The sequence below is a fragment of the Octodon degus genome, unplaced genomic scaffold (assembly GCF_000260255.1).
Source record: "Octodon degus isolate 3935 unplaced genomic scaffold, OctDeg1.0 scaffold00129, whole genome shotgun sequence".
NCBI lineage: Eukaryota > Metazoa > Chordata > Mammalia > Rodentia > Octodontidae > Octodon > Octodon degus.
The window spans coordinates 78,979-96,242 of record NW_004524705.1 but is presented as its reverse complement, the minus strand read 5'-3'; the positions used below and the strand labels follow the sequence as shown (position 1 = coordinate 96,242).

The 17,264-nt window shown below is 41.8% G+C and overlaps 1 pseudogene; it reads left to right on the top strand.

Annotated features, from left to right (window-relative positions):
• The first annotated feature begins 8,236 nt into the window (after window positions 1–8,236).
• Window positions 8,237–10,296, top strand: LOC101567413 (annotated as a pseudogene).
• The last annotated feature ends 6,968 nt before the right edge of the window (window positions 10,297–17,264 follow it).

Below are 17,264 nucleotides of genomic sequence, written 5' to 3'. Positions count from 1 at the left end.
CTTCAGATGAAATTAGATTTTCCCTAGTGTTTAAGAACATCTAATGTAAGGAAATTAAAAAAAAATCCTCTTCACTCAGCTATGCCATGTGGGTTTAATATAGATACATTATTCAAAATCATTTATGTTGTTAGCATTTAGGTAGTGTGTACAAATTAATAGATCAAATGTTGTTTCAAATGTTAGTAAACGTATGTAAATATATTTAAATGCTGGGAATATTCACTAGCATTTAGAGATACTTACTAGAATATTTTAGACTCATTTCACAGTATCAGAAAATTAACCAGCATCTTTATTTCATCCACTTTTGTCACATTAGTTGAGCTCAGTTACTGTCATTGAGCAGAATTGTAGTGTATGACTTGCATAGTTCCCTACATTTACTGTACCTAACAGCACCACAAACATCTCATTCACAAACATCGCGCTTTAGTGAAACAAGATGCTGTTATTTTGTTCGATTCATTTACCCTTAGAAAACATCTATCTCTGTTCCCTTCCCTTCACCTTTCCAGTGGTGTTTCCTTAGAGAAGTAATTTTTAGATGTAGAAAATTCTCACTGGTCATCTAGGACTTTTACTGAATATGGCAGGGGGCCAGCAGCACAGAGATGCACCCATGACAGGGGCCAATGACACTATCCACAGCAGGGGCCCAGCCGCACAGAGCCATGTCCTTGGCTTTGACAAAGCAAACATTTGCAATCAGCCTATCAGAGAGAGCCACTGCCACATGTATGGATCTCACGGCTGATAGTTTTTTTCTATAAAGATGAGTCTCATTTGGTGGAGATTTCTTTTCTAACATTTTTGAAAGTTGCTCACACAATTCATATTATTATAAGCTTGTTTTTTTTTTTTTTTTTTTCAGTACCGGGGATTGAACTTAGAACCCTTTGATTGTCCAGCAGGCACTTATTCTACTGTGCCATCTCCCTGGCTCATGCTTAGTATTTTTAATGTGAATTTGGAACTGCAAAATATATCTCTAACACTGTGCTTAAAAAGTGCTAGAGAACAAATATTTTCTCATTGTCTATATCAAGCTCTGAACCTGTAAGATGGAGCTCATGCACACCCAGAAAGAGGTCAGAAGCTCTTCTTTAAAAGAATCCTAGTTCAGTGATAGTGCTCACGGTGGGAGATCAGTTCAATGAATCCTGTGGCTGCTTCCTGATAGCCATTATATTACATCAGTATCTCGTGGCCATAGAGGTCATCTCTTCCTAGAGAGCCAGAGGGAAAAGGAGGCAAAAGGAGAGCTTTGAATGAAAATCTGGTGCCTCTACTAGACAACAGCCAGGAAAATGAAAACAAATCTTTTCTTCCAAGGAGGATGATGTGTATAGACCTGAAAAAGTATTCCTTATCTCTGACAAGGAAAAATTTCTCCAGTTTGGTTCCAAAGTGACATATTTCCATTGCTTGTAAGCATGTACTAATAAAAATACATAAATAAAGCTAAAAAAACAAAAAAGTAACAGTGTGCACCACGTTTTCCTATTCATTGCAGGCCATTTACCTCAAACAGATCTGAGGGTTTCGTCCTCTAACTGTCTTAAAATCATCATTTCTCTGATTTAGGTCAGTAACCTCATTACAGTCTTCTCTATAGTTCTACTCACCTGAAAGCACAGATCCTTGTTCAAGACTACTGGAATTTGAATAGTTTTACCACTGGAGTATTGAAAGTTTTCAAAAATATTTTTTCCACAAAACTTACTGAACTGCTGAAAATCTCACTCTACAAATTGACTTTAAAATGTGACTATGTGACTCCAGGCGTGGTGGCACACATCTGTAATTCCAGCGCTCGGGAGGCTGAAAACAGGAGGATCACTATGAGTCCGATTTGTGTAGTGAGACCCTGTACCAACTACACAGAATGAAAAAAAGTAACTATATTCTTGTGTCTACTTTTCATCATTTTCAGTTAACTAGCATTTTAATTGATAATTGTTTCAAATAGCAAATAAATACAACTATTTGTTCATAGTGACAAAAAATATTTCATTTTAAAAGTGGTGTTCAGGGATCTTCAGTAGCTTTATACATGAAAATAATAAAATAATGATGTAAATTAAGGTCTTATTAAGTTAGCTGGTCACTGTAGTGTTCTACAAAGTAAAATTTATTATGTGCTACTTATAGCAATTCTCAAAATACAGGTTATTTATATATCTGTTATTTTATCAGAATCATAGCTCCAAATTAAGGTACTATTTAGTTTATCTACAAATTTGTCTTCTATATTATTCATTTCTTACGTTTTTCTCTCTTCTTACAAATCTTTTATCTATACATCTATCTCTGGACTAAAAACATTCATCTAAAATTTGTAACCCTTAGAATGTAAAGTCCATCCTTTTCAGATCAAGGAATTTGAGTTCATTTGGGCAAAGCACCAAATTCACACATTCTTCTTAATCTTTTAGACTCCTGGGGGGGAAAAGGCAACACATGATCTAGACTAAAAAGTTAAATTAAAAAAATAAAAAGGGGCCTGTGGGATAGCTCAGTGGGCAAAGCTCATACTTTGGCAAGCACAGAGACCAGGGCTTGATCTCGGGTCCTGCATGCTGTGCTGACCCCAACCCTGCTGAGCCGGCAACAGAATCCAGGCATGTTGTGCACCCCTGTAATCCCACCACTGGGGAGGCTGAAAACAGGAAGATCATCACGAGTCCGAGCTGCACAGTGAGTACCAAATACACAAAGAATAAATAAATGAAGAAATTGGATGAAAAATAAAAAAAAAGTTCAAATGTATAACATGCCTTGAAAAACCAGAACCTTTTGTATGTAAAATGTCATTCAGGTCATTCATTCATGTATTTCTACGATGGATAATTTAATACATGTAAATAAAATATCCAAAGAAGAGTAAATAACTTTCCCCATGTCTCACAGATAGAAAATTATATCAGTGACTATTTGTAATGCGATACAGTTTTCACTTTTTAGTAAATACTAAAATCCAGGACTGGGGATACAGCTCAGTGGTTTAACCGCCTGCCTGGCAAGCTCAAGAACCCAGGTCCGAGCAACAGTACTGCCACCTTTCAGGCCCCAGAACCCTGGTACACCATGCCAGACACCAAAACCGGGTGTGGTGGAGCACAGTTGCAAATCAAACACTGGGGAGGGTAAGACAGGAAGAACACTACGAGTCTGACCTGCTTAGTGACACCCTATAGCAAATAAATAAATGAATAAATTAATAGTCTGCAGTAAAATCCAGACACAACCCTGCAGCTGGGAAATATCCTTACATAAACCCCCTACACCGGAGCATACATCACCGACAGCGCACTCACTGCCATCCCTGAGCAGGAGAGTGAACTCCTGCCCCAGGAGCCGCCCCAGGCCAGGGAGCTCCAGCAAGCACCTGCCTCGGGCGGCGAGAGGGCGTGGGGGATTCGCACAGCCTGGAGCGCCGTGCAGCCTGCAGGCCAGGGCTCGGGAGGCCGCGGCGGCCTGGCGGGACACACTTTAATGACACGCAAGGCAGGCCCTGGTTTACTGGGCAGAAGGCAGCGCTGAAGTGGAGTGGTGCACGCAGCGCCTTTCCTTCGTGCTTTTCCTCTTCTAGGAGAAGAGGGGAATTGGCGGTGGAAGCTGTCCACTCTTCTGTCCTTCCCGAGCTATGTGTTCTGTTTGTAGTGCAGAAGGCACCAATGGTCAGAAGTTTCAAAGACCTCCCATATTTAATATGTAACAGATTTCAATCTGTAAAACTTTCCAAAGAATTTCACTCTTTTGTGATGTTAGTCTGAATGTCTCCTGTGAGAATGATATATTAAATATTAAAATCAGATATCCTGATACCTACAAGGCTGTTCATTTTGTTCAGCTTGCTTCTCATATTCAGGCTGCTTATGTTTCTCTATAAACCTTAGGATTGGATTTTTCTAACTCTGTGAAGAATGGCATTTGAAGTTTGCTAGTGATCGCAATGAATCTGTGTCTCACAGATGATATGGATGATTTAACAATATTAATTCCTCCAATTACAGAACATGGACCACATTTCCTTTCATGTCTGTTCTGTTTTGAATGTAATTTTGACAACAGATATCTTTCACTTTCTCAAGTAAGTTTTATCTCCTGGTAAATTTTCAATGCTTTTTGTGAATGTGATCATTTTGATGTCTTCATTCAATTTGTTATTAGCATGTAGAAAATTTGATAAGTTTTGCACACTGCTTTTGTATTTCACTGTTTTACCTATTTAGTTTTCATTAATGAACAATGGGTCAAATATCAATTGCATTATTTGAAATGTGTGTTGCTTTCAAATTGACTTCATTCTTTGTGACTACTGATGATGCTTCATTCATTTGACACAGCTGAAAGCTGTTTATAACTAAAAGGTCTTTTACAGCTTAGTGATAAGTGTATATTTTTATAAGATACATCTTAAGCTGAGCACATTACAGGAGGTTAGGCAGGGAGCTTGCTGCCTTGACAAGAAACAGTTATTTATTGTTAAATAGACTTGAGCCAAGAGGGAGAATACATTTCTTAGAGTAGATAACAGGAAACACAGGTTTTTTTTTAAACAGTTCCCCACAGTTAAAACACAAAATTCTGTTAACCCCTTACATTCCTCACTGCTTTTGTCCAGGGGTCAAATCTTTGATTCATTTAAACCTCATAATTCGACCTTGAGTGGATCAGGCATCTTTTTGATTGACCATCTTGTTGAATTGTTGTCCACTGCAGCTGGCCTAATGTGGGTGTGATGAATCCATGTCTCTTTTCAGAGGTGGGCGTGCTCGGGATGACAGGATAAGGTCCTACCCAGTGAGGTCCCAGTGTGGACGGATCCTGCTTGTTTATCCACAGCAGAGAGCCAGGTTCTGCAGCCAGTGGACTGTCAAGTTGTTCTGGTCCTGGATATTGACAGCAGAAGAGGGAGTGTGTAACCTGTAGTGTAGGCTGCAGAACCTGTAAGGACTTAACAAGTTCTGGATTAGAAATGGATGTCAGGATTTTCTTCCCCAGTTTGGGGATTAAGGGAGGTGCCCGACCATAGATAGATTCAAAGAGAGTGATCCTGTGTACCTAAGGAGTACAGTGGGCTCGTAATAAAGCAAAAGGAAGGAGACTCACCCAGTTTTTGCCAGTCTCCAATCCTAGTTTTGAAATGGTTTCTTTTAGAGTTTGATTCATTCTTTCTGCCTGACCTGAACTCTGAGGCCTGTATGCACAATATAGCTTCTATTCTAATTTCAGGGCCTGAGACAGATCTTTGGTAACCTGGGTTATGAAAGCTGGAACATGGTCGGATTCCATAGTAATGAGTAGGTCAAATCTGGGAATAATCTCTGTCAATATCTTTTTTGTCACTATCAGAGCTGACTCTGATTGGATGGCATAGGCCTCTGCCCATCTGGTGAAGGTTATCTATTAAACAAAGGAGGTAGCAGTATTCTTCTTTTCCTCGACCATTTCAGTGAAATCAATTTTCTAGTGTTCCCAGGAGACATATCTCTAGTGCGCTGTCCAGGTTTAGAAGCAATTTTGTTGGGGTTTACCTGGGCACAATGGAGACAGCGTTGGCTGGTTTCCTTAGTCATTTGATTCAGTTTGGGTATGAAACAGGATTTCCGTAACAGTTCAGCCAATTTATTTCCTCCCAAGTGAGTCCCTTGGTGTATCTGCTGAATGAGCTCTTGGCCTAGTGCCTCAGAAAGGAGAATCCTGCTGTCCAGCAGCATTTGCCAGCCATCTTGTGCTGGTGTGATTTTTAAACTTTTAGCCAATAAAAGATCTGTATCAGAGTAAGTGGGCTGATCCAGCACTCTGGGTGGCAGGACAGGCAGGAGTGCCTTGAGTAGTTTTTGTTTCACCTCCTTGACTGTGGCATCTGCCAGAGTATTTTTTTTGGCCACTGGAGAGTCTACCTTTTGGAGTCTCTGGCAGTGGATAACGGCCACCTTCTTTGGGAGCCACATGATTGCAAACAAATCCAGGATCTCTTGGGCATTTTCTCCCATCTGAGGGTCTACCTGTTAAAAAACAAAGATGGATTGACTTACCAGAACCAGTGGGATTGTGAAGAAGGCATCTTTTAGTCCAGGACTGTGTAGAAGACTCAGTTCAGGGGCAGCAGACTCAAGTGTATATGGGTTGGGCACTGTGGGGTGCATAGTTTCCACTCTATAGTTTACTTTTCATAAATCCTGGACTAGTTTGTAGTCTATGGTTCCAGGCTTTTGGATTGGCAACAGGGGTGTATTCCAAGCAGACTTACAGGGTACTAGGTTGACCACCTTTTTGAGTTTCTGTATATAGACATTTATCCATAATCTGGTCTATAGGCTCAATGGGTATTGGCAGACTCAGACAGGAGATGCCCCAGGTAAAAGAGAGATCACTTCTGGTGGCTGATGGGCAGCCAGTCCAGGGGGGTTATTTTCAGCCCATAGCCCAGGTATTTCAGATGTCCGTTTGACAAGCAAGTTAGAGGGGATCTGTTCGGGTCCCTCACCTGCCAGCAGCAAATGTTCCTCAGTCAAAGAGCAGGTGTACAGGTTGACAGAAGGCAAAGGATTCTCTTCCTCAAGTGAAATCTTTATAGAGTTTTCTTGGAAGGAGATTTGTGCTTGTAATTTATGGAGCAAGTCATGGCCAATTAGGGAGTACAGGCATTCTGGCATAACTAGGAAAGAGTGAGTCTTCTGTTTTATTCCCAGGTTTCCTATACAGGCCTGGGACAAAGGGTATGACTTAGTCTTTCCTGTGGCCACTTGTATATGGGTCCTTTTTTGATAGGGGCCATGCAGATTGTAGCAAGATGGAGTAGGTAGCTCCAGTATCTACCACAAAGCCAATAGATTGGACCCCTACCTCAAGGTGACCATGGGCTCCTGGGGGCAAGATTTAGAGCCCTGGCCTCTTCAGGTTTCCTTTTCCTGTGTCAAAACCTGAGCAGGCTTCTCCTTTTTTTTTGTTTTTTTGGACATTCATGTTTCCAGTGCCCTTTCTTCTTGCAATAGGCACATTGGTTCTTGTTAAGAAGCGTCTTTCTTCTATTTTCTTTCTTTGGACCCTTTTCTTTAACTTTGGAGTCCTTTTTCCCCATGACAATCAGAACCTTTGACATCCTTTTATTTAACTCCATAGGGTCTTCCCTGCTATTAAAAACTTGTTGAGCTATCTTTACCAACTCGGTCAGTGTTTTTCCTTCAAATCCTTCAATCTTTTGCAATTTCTTTTTAATGTTTGGGGCTGACTGAGAAACAAAAGCAATATTCACAGCACGGAGGTTCTCAGGAATTTCAGGATCTATCAGGATATATCCAATAGGCCTCTTGGAGGTTCTCTAAGAACTCCACCCAAGATTCATCTGATCCCTGACTGACCTCAGTAACTTAAGACAAATTAGTAGGCTTTTTAGCGGCTGCCCTGATTGCCCCTAAAAGAAGCTGGTGCTACTGATTAAGATCCTCTTTGGGAAATAGAATCCCATTTAGAGTGAATCAAAGGGAAGGATTCCACCAGTTGTACAGGATCTGAGGTCAGTTGGCCATCCAAACCCAAAGTTAATTTTCATCCAAGCCCTCAGATTCGTGCTCGCTCTTCAGATGTGAAAAACGTCTGTAAAAGCTGTTGGCAATCATCCCAAGTGGCCTGATGGGTGAAGAAAATAGATTCCAGAAAAGATATAAGCCCTTGGGTGTTCTGAGAGAAAGAGAGGTTCTGGTTTTTTCAGTTATCACTATTTGAGAAAGGGATATAAAGCATGAAAGGGGAGTCATCTCCATCCAATTATTCATGAAGAGGAAGTACTGGCACCGGTGCTGAGGGTGGAAAAAGATCAGGGTCAGATGGCAAAGGCTGAGAAAAGGGCAGTCTGCTATGGGTGTGCAGCAGACTCAGAGGAGTAGAGGAGTCAGGGCTAGCCAGAGCCGAAGGGTTAAGAGAGGGAGGGGACAGTTTAGGGTAAAGACGGAGAGTTGAGTATTCAGATGTCAGGGGCAGCACAGGCGACCTTTTAGGACCCCAAGGATCCTTTTCTGGAGCAGCAGTCAGTGCCACCATACCAGAGGTGCATTGGTGTGATGCCCAGGCACAGCGACAGGTCTTCATCCACCTTGGAGGTTCCTGCAATAAATCTCTCCATACTTGGATATATGAGACTTGATCAGGATGCTCTGGCTTTCCCAATTGACCCTGCAGACCTGATTAGCAAGGAAGATGTTAAAAAAAGCCCTCCGGAGACCATATGGACTCCAACAGGTGGGACCACTCCAGTTCACACAAGGAGCAGAAACCCCCTGGGGAGACAACGGGGTAAGCAGCTGTGGTCAGCAGCTGGCCATCGGAATTCTGGAAAGGATCAGGAATACATTGCAAAAGCGACACAGAAGCAGAAGCAGACTGACCCATGGTCATCAGACAAATGACAATCAGCTGAAACACACAAAAATGAAACAGAAACAGGCCTGAGACTCCAACCTGTTGTCACAGAATGGAATAGAGTCCAGAGGCTATCGCTGTGTCCAGCACCTCTTGGGACTCTCAGAGGGGGCGCCCCCCTCAGAACAGACACAGATATCTTACTGGCAAGATCTTTTAGATGGCTCGGTCTAGTCCGTCCGAATGTTAGGATTTATGAGTTTTGGAGACTGTCCCAGGGCCAGAAAGTTCCCCCAGGGAAATGGTTTCCAAAGACTCTGGTTCCTATGATTGATCCCCAGTAAAGGGGATCCCAGACGAGCCCCTAAATATTATGGCTCACTCAGCATGGAACCAGATCGGCCAGATAGAAATTTGAAGAGAGCCTTTTATTTACTGAGCTCAGGTCCGTCAGCCATTTCTCACGCAGGAGAAGGCTGATCGGCTCCTGAACTATGCAGCAGGGGGTTATTTACAATAGAGATCACATCCAGTTTGTTAAGCAAATTTGTTTTCTAGCACAGAACAACAGAAATCTGCATTTATTTGACACAGCTGCAAACTGTAACTAAAGGATCTTTTATAGCTTAGTGATAAGTATATATTTTTATAAGATACATCTTAAACTGACCACATTACAGGAGATGGTTAGGGAGGGAGTTTGTTTCAGCTTGCTGCCTTGAAAAGAAACACTTATTTATTGTTAAACAGCCTGGAGCCAAGAGGGAGACTACATTTCTTAGGAGTAGATAACAGAAAGCACAAGGGTTTTTAAAATAATTTCCCACAGTTAAGGCATGAAATTCTGTTAACCCCTTACAAATTCCGTTCAATGAATATAAACATAGGTGTGAAAAAATTCTTTAGCAGGATGTAATACACCTTCCTTTCTGTTTTCCCATTGCAGGCTCAACCAGGCAGAAAGCATGGAAAAGAGCAACAGCAGTCAGACTTCATTCTCCTTGGACTGTTGAGGCACACGAGACTCCACCTCTTTTTCTTCGCACTGGTGCTGACTGTAGCCCCTGTCTTCCCCTTGGGCGTTGCCTTGCGGGTTTTCTTCGCCCCCCGGGCCTGGGTGGCCCTGGCCCCCGTTTTTCTTGTTGGGCGGGTTTTGGTTCTTGGCCTTGTTGTTGTTCCGCCCGGGGGGGCCCCGGTTGGGGATGGCTACGTGACTGGAAGGAAGTCGGTCTTCCCGGCTGGCTGTGGGCTGCAGACTTAGTCTGCTCTAAGCACTCCCCTGGGTGGTGGAGTGCTTCCTCTTATTAGCCATGTCCCATGACCGCTATGTGGCTGTGTGCCACCTGTCACACTCATGAGCTGGCAGATGTGTCTGAGAATGATGTTGGGGTCCTGGTTTCTGGGGGCAGTACATGGGGCCATGCAGGCTGCTGCTACCCTGAGCTTCACCTATTGTGGTGAACACGATGTTGTTCACTCCTGCGAGGCCCCAGTGCTCCTGCGTTTGGCCTGCACTGTCGCATCCGTCTTTGAGAACGTCCTGTACATCTGCTGTGTGCTGACGCTCCTCATCCCCTTGTCCCTCATCCTGACATCCGGCAGCCTCATGCTCGCTTCTGTCCTGCACACGCTCCACAGAGGCCCACAGCAAGGGGCCTTTGCCAGCTGCTCCACCCACTTGCAGGTGGTCAGTCTCTTCTGGGGCTGCCAAATTTATTTACATGAGATCCAAATCCTACAGGCCAGCCAGTCATGAAAAGGTGGTGTCAGCCTTCTATGCTGAACCCCACGATCTGCTCTATGAACAACAGAGAGGTACAAGGAGCTTTCAAGAGGTGGTTGGCAAAACAAGTTAACCTCAGACTCCAGGAATTTAATTCCACTCTGCAAGATGAGGCTAGATTCTTGAAATTGTTCATTTTTTAAGGTTGTTGTAGTTTGTCTACATTAGTATTGTAGTAAAAGAGGTAAGCTTCTGTATACGTATCCTAAGAAGTATTTAAGAATTAAGCGGGCCAGTTGCTTTTTTGATTCCACATTTTTGAGAATGTTTTATTTGTGATGATTCTTTTAGACAGTTTTTGTGTACTGTTAAAACATGAAATGTAAATGTGGTCGATGGCATCACCTTCTTGATAGGTTAAAACGTGAGGTCATGAATAAAAGTGAATATTGTTCACAGTGTCACGCAGAATGAAAATGCTAATATGTGACCATAAATCGTTCTCTAACCTAGCATGTATTATTTGTCACGTTTTTTTCTTTTTAATGTTGCTTCCTGTATGTACCCTGTATGATTTTCTAAGACTTACACATACCAACTCTAGAAAAGATAAACAAGCTCAATTTTTTTTTGCAAATTAAAACACTGACAGTGCATGTCAGTAAAATAGACAGAAAGTAATATGTTCTTATTTCTACACACCAAGAATCCCATAGTTTTGCATTTACAACACCCGCTGATGTTCTCTCAGGATTCTGAGAGGAAGCTGTGAGACTGTGGTGGTGCATGAGTCCTGGGAGGTTGTTGCTTGTTTTGAGAGTGCAAACCTACATTCAGATCTCTGTTAAGACAACAGAGCAAGGAAGCTTGATCCTGGCCTCAAGTGTGGAAACAGTCCCACTGAGCGTCACCAGCATGCACACTGAGAGTCCCCGAGGTTCTGGCCAGGAGGTAGGTGTGCCCAAGTCACCGACAGCCTCTGCAGTCCCCAAGCGCAGTGATCTTCCTTTGTCCAGGCAGGACTCTTCTGCCTCTTTCTGCAGTCAGGACAGTTTCTCTGCTGTGCCCCACCTGATAAGAGAGATCCTCAGCCCTGAGCTGGTAGATAGGCTAAGAAGCCTCCTCCCCATAGTGGACCCCAGGAAAATGCGGAAACCTTGGCACAAGCCCACGGCCCTTCATTCAGGAAACTACAAACTGTGCAGGGACCAGATAGGAGATGGCCGGGGCACATGAAAGGCACCACCCTTCGGGACACAGGGCATCCTGCGCAGGCCCAGTTGAATCTCTTTGCCTTCCCACTTTTGTAGGGAAACTACTCTGCTCATGCAGGGAATGTGGAGAAGTCCTATCTGGGTCACCAGGACCTGAGTCCAGGTTTCTGTCCCTCCACAGGTTTCCTGCACAGCCTGAACACCTCATGTACACGTCATGAGGGCTTCCCTCAGGTGCTCAAGGCTTGAATTTCTGCTAATGTAGAGCCACCCCAGGCCTCATGGAGAGATTTGTCTTGGCCCCACTGCAGAAGGCCGGAGCCAAGCTTCACCAGCAGCAGTGTGCTTGCAGTCTCCAGGAAACCCACTGAAGAAAGCAAGTGTAGAGACAGTGTATAGAGAACAGATCAATGCCTCATCATTTATTATGCCTGAACACAAGCAGCAAGAATATTAAGAAATTCTGATATCAGAGAATTAAAAATATCTAAGGCACTAAGACTGACTACAAAGAGACAAGTGTGTGATCTCTCAGACAAGTCATGTAAATAGCATCCGAGGGAGCTCAAGTTTCTTCAAGAAAGCAGAGAACAAGACAAGGATTTACTAGATACACTTAACACAGAAGTTGGAATAAGAAGAGTAAATCAAACAAATTCTTCACCAATATAGGACATGAATGCTGCATCCAGGAGCCTCAGGAGCATACTCAACTAAGAAGCAGAAAGAATGTGGGAGCTCCAAGGCAGGCAGATTGCAAAGAAGTGGAGGTGACCAAAAGAGGATGACTAAAGAAAGGAGTGGCTTTCAAAATCAGAGTGAGTTTAAGCTGGGTGTGTTAAACCTAAGTGCCTCTACTTATAGGAGAAAAATTATTGGAGACCTTATGGTGGTTTCAGAGCAGCCAAACCATTCAGAGTAACCAGCTATCCTCTTACATGAGTGTGGGAGGCACAATAACTCCAGGCCTCCAATCTTACTGCAAATGTTTCCGGGTTCCTCTTCCCCTTACCTCTACTGAGCTAAGCTCCTAGTTCTTCTTACCCCGCCTATTACCCATAAGTCTCCTGCTATGCCCCGGAGGCGGGACTTCCTGTCATAGCCCGGTTGCCTAGTTACTTGTGCCTTTTACCCTCTGACGTCATTTCCCTGCGCCTCCACTATATATACCCAGCACCTCCCCTGAATAAACGAGGCTTGATCAGAATCCTGTCTTGTCTCCATTTCTCGAGTCTCCTGTCCCTTGTCTGCTCCTCAATTCCCCGCTCCTCTCCCAAGTGACCTTCGTTGACTGACCTGCTGCTTTGGGACACGTGAGAAATCCGAAATTTAAATATAGAGCAAAAGAAAAGATAGATAACAGGGCACAGGGAAATACAGTAGACCTTTTGGAAGTGGGCAGGCCAGCAAGTGATGAGGAAAATGAGGAGGGGTGAGTGTAAGGAGGTGAGCAGCTAAGAAAATAATGGCAAGTAAAACAAGGCCACCGGAGTTGAACATTACAGCAGATGTTATGGACAAAACCAAAGCTCTTGCCCTCCTCCATAGCATAGAACCCGGAAGACTTCCAGCAGCTCTCTGGCAATTCTGTTCTTGTTTGTTGCTCTCACTGACCCCATGAAGGGGTGACACTAGCATTTCTGCCCTGGGTCAAAAGTGCTTTGTCTCATTTTTACGGATACAAAGTCATGCCCCAACATTCTAAAGGAAAGTAGAAAGAATTAAAAGTACTCACAAGTTAGGGGCCGCATGTTCTGTTGTTTCTTTTTTGCAACATTGTGTAAACAGAATAGTGATTTTCCCCAAACTTCATATTCAGTATTTTAAGCATAATGTTATTTTATTTATTATTATTAATATTATTATTAGTATAATTAGTATTTAGAACAGGGTCTACAGGGTCTCATTGTGTAGATTGGACTCATAGTGACCCTCCTGTTTACAGCCTCCCAAGTGCTGGGATTACAGACGTGCGCCACCACAGCCGATCTCAGTTGCCATCTCAGCATGCCCCAGGGTCGGGGCCAGCACAACAGGCCTGGAGATCGAACTCTCGGCCCCTGCATCTGCCTACGCAGTTAAGCATAATTGTATACCATACCAAATACTCTGCCTACTATGTGAGATATTTTAAATATAAATTTTTTATATTGTATGATACTTGCCACATTTCCTGATACCATTACAGTGAGTGACATTTGCTCCCTGAGTAGCAGGTCACTTGACAACAGTGCAATTGGGGTCACTATGGAGAATTCCCGTGCATCTCAGCATGTTCTTTCCCCTGTAAGGACAGTGGTGGTGTGAGAACAGCAAGCTAGTTGTTTGGAATGTATTTCAAAGTAATGAGGCAGGTGTTATTTTTAGACTAGTATGAGAATCACACTTACAATGGGGGACATAGTTTTTATTTTTGCTCCAAATATCTACAGTAGCTGAAATATATCTGATCCTTCAATAAAATCATTTTACATGACTAATATGCATTAGAATATTTTAATCCTAATTTTAAAAAAAATGAGGAGAAAGAAAATTTACAGAACCTATGGAGAAATATCAAGAGGGCAAAATACAAATTATTGGAATTCAAGATAAAGGAGGAAGTGGCAAAATGATACTTAAATTATTCAAATACAGCAATAGAAGGACTGAGGAGATTGCTGCAGCATAAGTGCCTGCCTTGCAAGTGCAGTCCCGAGTTCGATCCCTGGTGCCATAAAAAAACAAAATAATACAGAACAAACAAACAATAACAGAAGATATCTGAAACTTGGAGAAGGGTAAATACTGCAGTGTGAGAAAGTCAAGGTCAGCAATCCTTCAAATCACAAAGGTCAACTGCAGTCATATTAGAAGTACAGCCCCAAGGTTCAAAGAATACCTGCTGAGACCTTGACTGAGATGGGGTGTGCCGGCGCATGCCTGTAATCCCAGCACTTGGGAGGCTGAACACATGAGGATCACTGTGAGTCTGATCTTCATAGTGAGACCCTGTGGACCCTGCACTAAATACATAAAAAAGAAAGCAATGTCACCTGAAAACAACAAGAGAGGGGAGAGACATTAGTTTCTATAACAAAGAAAGACAACTAACACAAAGACCCTGTTCTTCAACTTCATTGCTTCACTTTTGCAGTGTTTTATGTCCAGGAAATTCTTCATGACCAATCCCGTGACCAAGGGTTGTGGGCTGGTGCTCTAAGCACGAGTATGTGTGCATCACTGTGTAAGAAGTGGAGTCGGCCAGGAAGGTGCATAGACCAGGAAAAGCTGGGTCAGATGGAGTGTCTAGGTGTCACTTTCTGGGGATTCTCCATGCAGATTCCCATGAGGGTTGGGCTATTTTACAGTTACATTTGCACTGCAGAAGTATTCCTTTTCCCCTGCAGTCTTGCCTACATTTGTCATTGTTTGATTTATTAATGAGGCACATTCTTTTTGGAGTGAGGTGGAATTTCTTTTCTTTTCTTTTTTTTTGTTTTTGCGGTACTGGGGATTGAACTCAGGAACTTGTGCTTACCAGGCAAGTGCTTATTCTGCTGAGCTATCTCCCTGGCCCAGTGATGCAATTTCAGGGTTGTTTTAAATTGCATTTCTCAAATGAACTGGAGAGTTGGAATTTTTTCATGTATTTATTAGAAAATTGTATTTCATTATCTGAGACACCCATTTCAGATGCCATTTATTTATTTATTTATTTAAGTTCTTTTGCATTGTAGATCTCAGTCCTTTGTCTGAGGAGTAGCTTGTGAAAACTTTTTATGTAGGCTGTTTCTTCACTGTGTTTTGGTTTAATTTACTGAGCAGAAGATTTTGTTAAAAGTTGATATAATCATAGAGTTGTTACCATTAGAGCTTCAGACACTTCACTCCAAATCCTCCCACCCTTTAATATTTGTGTATGAAAGTGCACAGTGACTCTATTGAATTTGCCTTTATATATGATGAGTTATATGTCCCCAAGACCTTTAAGGTTTTGTCCCTACAATGCACTTCTGGTACTTTGCATACAATGTGGTGTCCCACTTATTTTTTGTATTTAATTTTGTGTACATTTAGGAGGTTTTCTGTCACTACTTCTGTAAATAGATTTTTATGCCATTCATGTTGCCTTCTGATTTTCACTTATTCCAATTAATCTTAGCTTAGTCTTCTTTGCATAATCTGGCAGCTTTTGGGTGCATTTTTCATGTTCTGCTACTGCTGTAAAGGCTTTCTAGTGGCTGGTCTTTGAGTGCATCATTTTCTCCTAGCACTGGGTGTTTCTTCACTTTCTTCTCTTTTGCTGTCCATGTTTTCATTATACTTTTTAGTCTTCCAAATTTCTGAACATAATGCTTTGATAGGTTTTAATTCTTTGCCAAACTCATCATTCAAAGTTTGTATTATTTTGTTTGGCTTATGCTGCTGTTCACTACTAGCTTCTGAAGGGTCCTTGACCATTCTTGATGTTCATCCTCCATTATTTGTTTTCTTACTTTTCCATTATGCCACTGAGAACCACGACGATCTGTTCTCACCCTTCATTGCTATCCTTTGGGTAATTTGGGTGTGTGCTTTCTATATTTTTTCTGTCTCTCAGTTTACTCTTTATTGCATTCTAGAGGGTTGAGTACTTTGGAAGCCATTTATGACTAATCTTGATGTATTTCTATTGATATTTTTTCTGATTTGCTTTTGTGCTGAGGCTTATGGATTTTTCTATTTTTATGAAATCTTTTGGGTAAGATGATCACTCCCATCATGGGGAACTTGTGTCAGTATGTGTTACTATTTTTAAACCTTCTTATTTCTCTCATTTTCCTCCCCTCCTTAATTTCAAGTAAATATTTCCATTTTTCCCTCATCTTTTTCTTCTACCTCCCCAATTCTCCTTTTCTTTTGGACATTTTTTCTATACATTATTATATTTTGGTTTATTGTTTACACTTATGGATGTCCGTATGAAGACTTTATTGATGGCATACATATCACATTATTTGCTTTTCACTGATGTATTTTGGCATGGCTATTGTCTTGTAACTCAGCTCCTTATCTATCTTTTAATTTGGGATGGAAAGACATAATGTAATTAGGCTTTCTGAGAAGTAATCTGGTATTACTACTGCCAGTGTAATCTCCGTGTTTGCTTACAGAGAGATACCAACAGTTATGTTACTCTGGTAATATTAAGCAAGTGAGTTAAGTATTTTACAGAAGACAAGTTGAATATTAGTTTAAGAACCAGTTATGTACTACCTTTAAGTCTAGATAAGAAATCTATAATTATGATGTAAAAATAAGACAATTTTGTATTGAGTTAAGTATAAAATGTACTGAATATGACAGCTACAAATCCATTAATGATAGAAAAGAACTCAAAAGTAATTTTCCAGGCTTATCCAACTAGCAATAGATCACCAAATCACATTATATTATACAACTGAAGATATATGGCATGGAAATGGGGGAAAGCAGGGGGAAAATTTAAACTTTTGAGGTATATGACATTAAAGGGAGAGAGAAGTGGTAGAAAGGATCTCACTGGGGAGTAAAAGGATGTTTATAGGATTAGGGAAAGATAAAAGAAAAATTAGAGAATAGTATATTAAATAGAAAGAGGAAGAAAGAAATATACAGGGAGGGAATATTTGAACAAAAATCATTGGGGTAATGTTTTTAATGTGTCTTGGAATCCAGGACGGTCACAAGAACAAAACTAAAGGTGATCATGGAAGAAGTCCTCCAAAACTGCTTCAGACAGCAGCAAGGACAAGGCCAAAGCATGTTTCCATGTGGTGGAGGATTTTGAAGGGAATCAAGGCAATGTGTATGCCAAAATGTTATTTTTAAAATGTCAATATTCATGGGCATTGCTTGGCACTGACAAAGGTTCTACAATCTGAGGTACAGGATCTCAGGATAAATCCTGAGGGGATTTCACTGACCTTATCAGACCCAAAAGCTACAACTCTTGT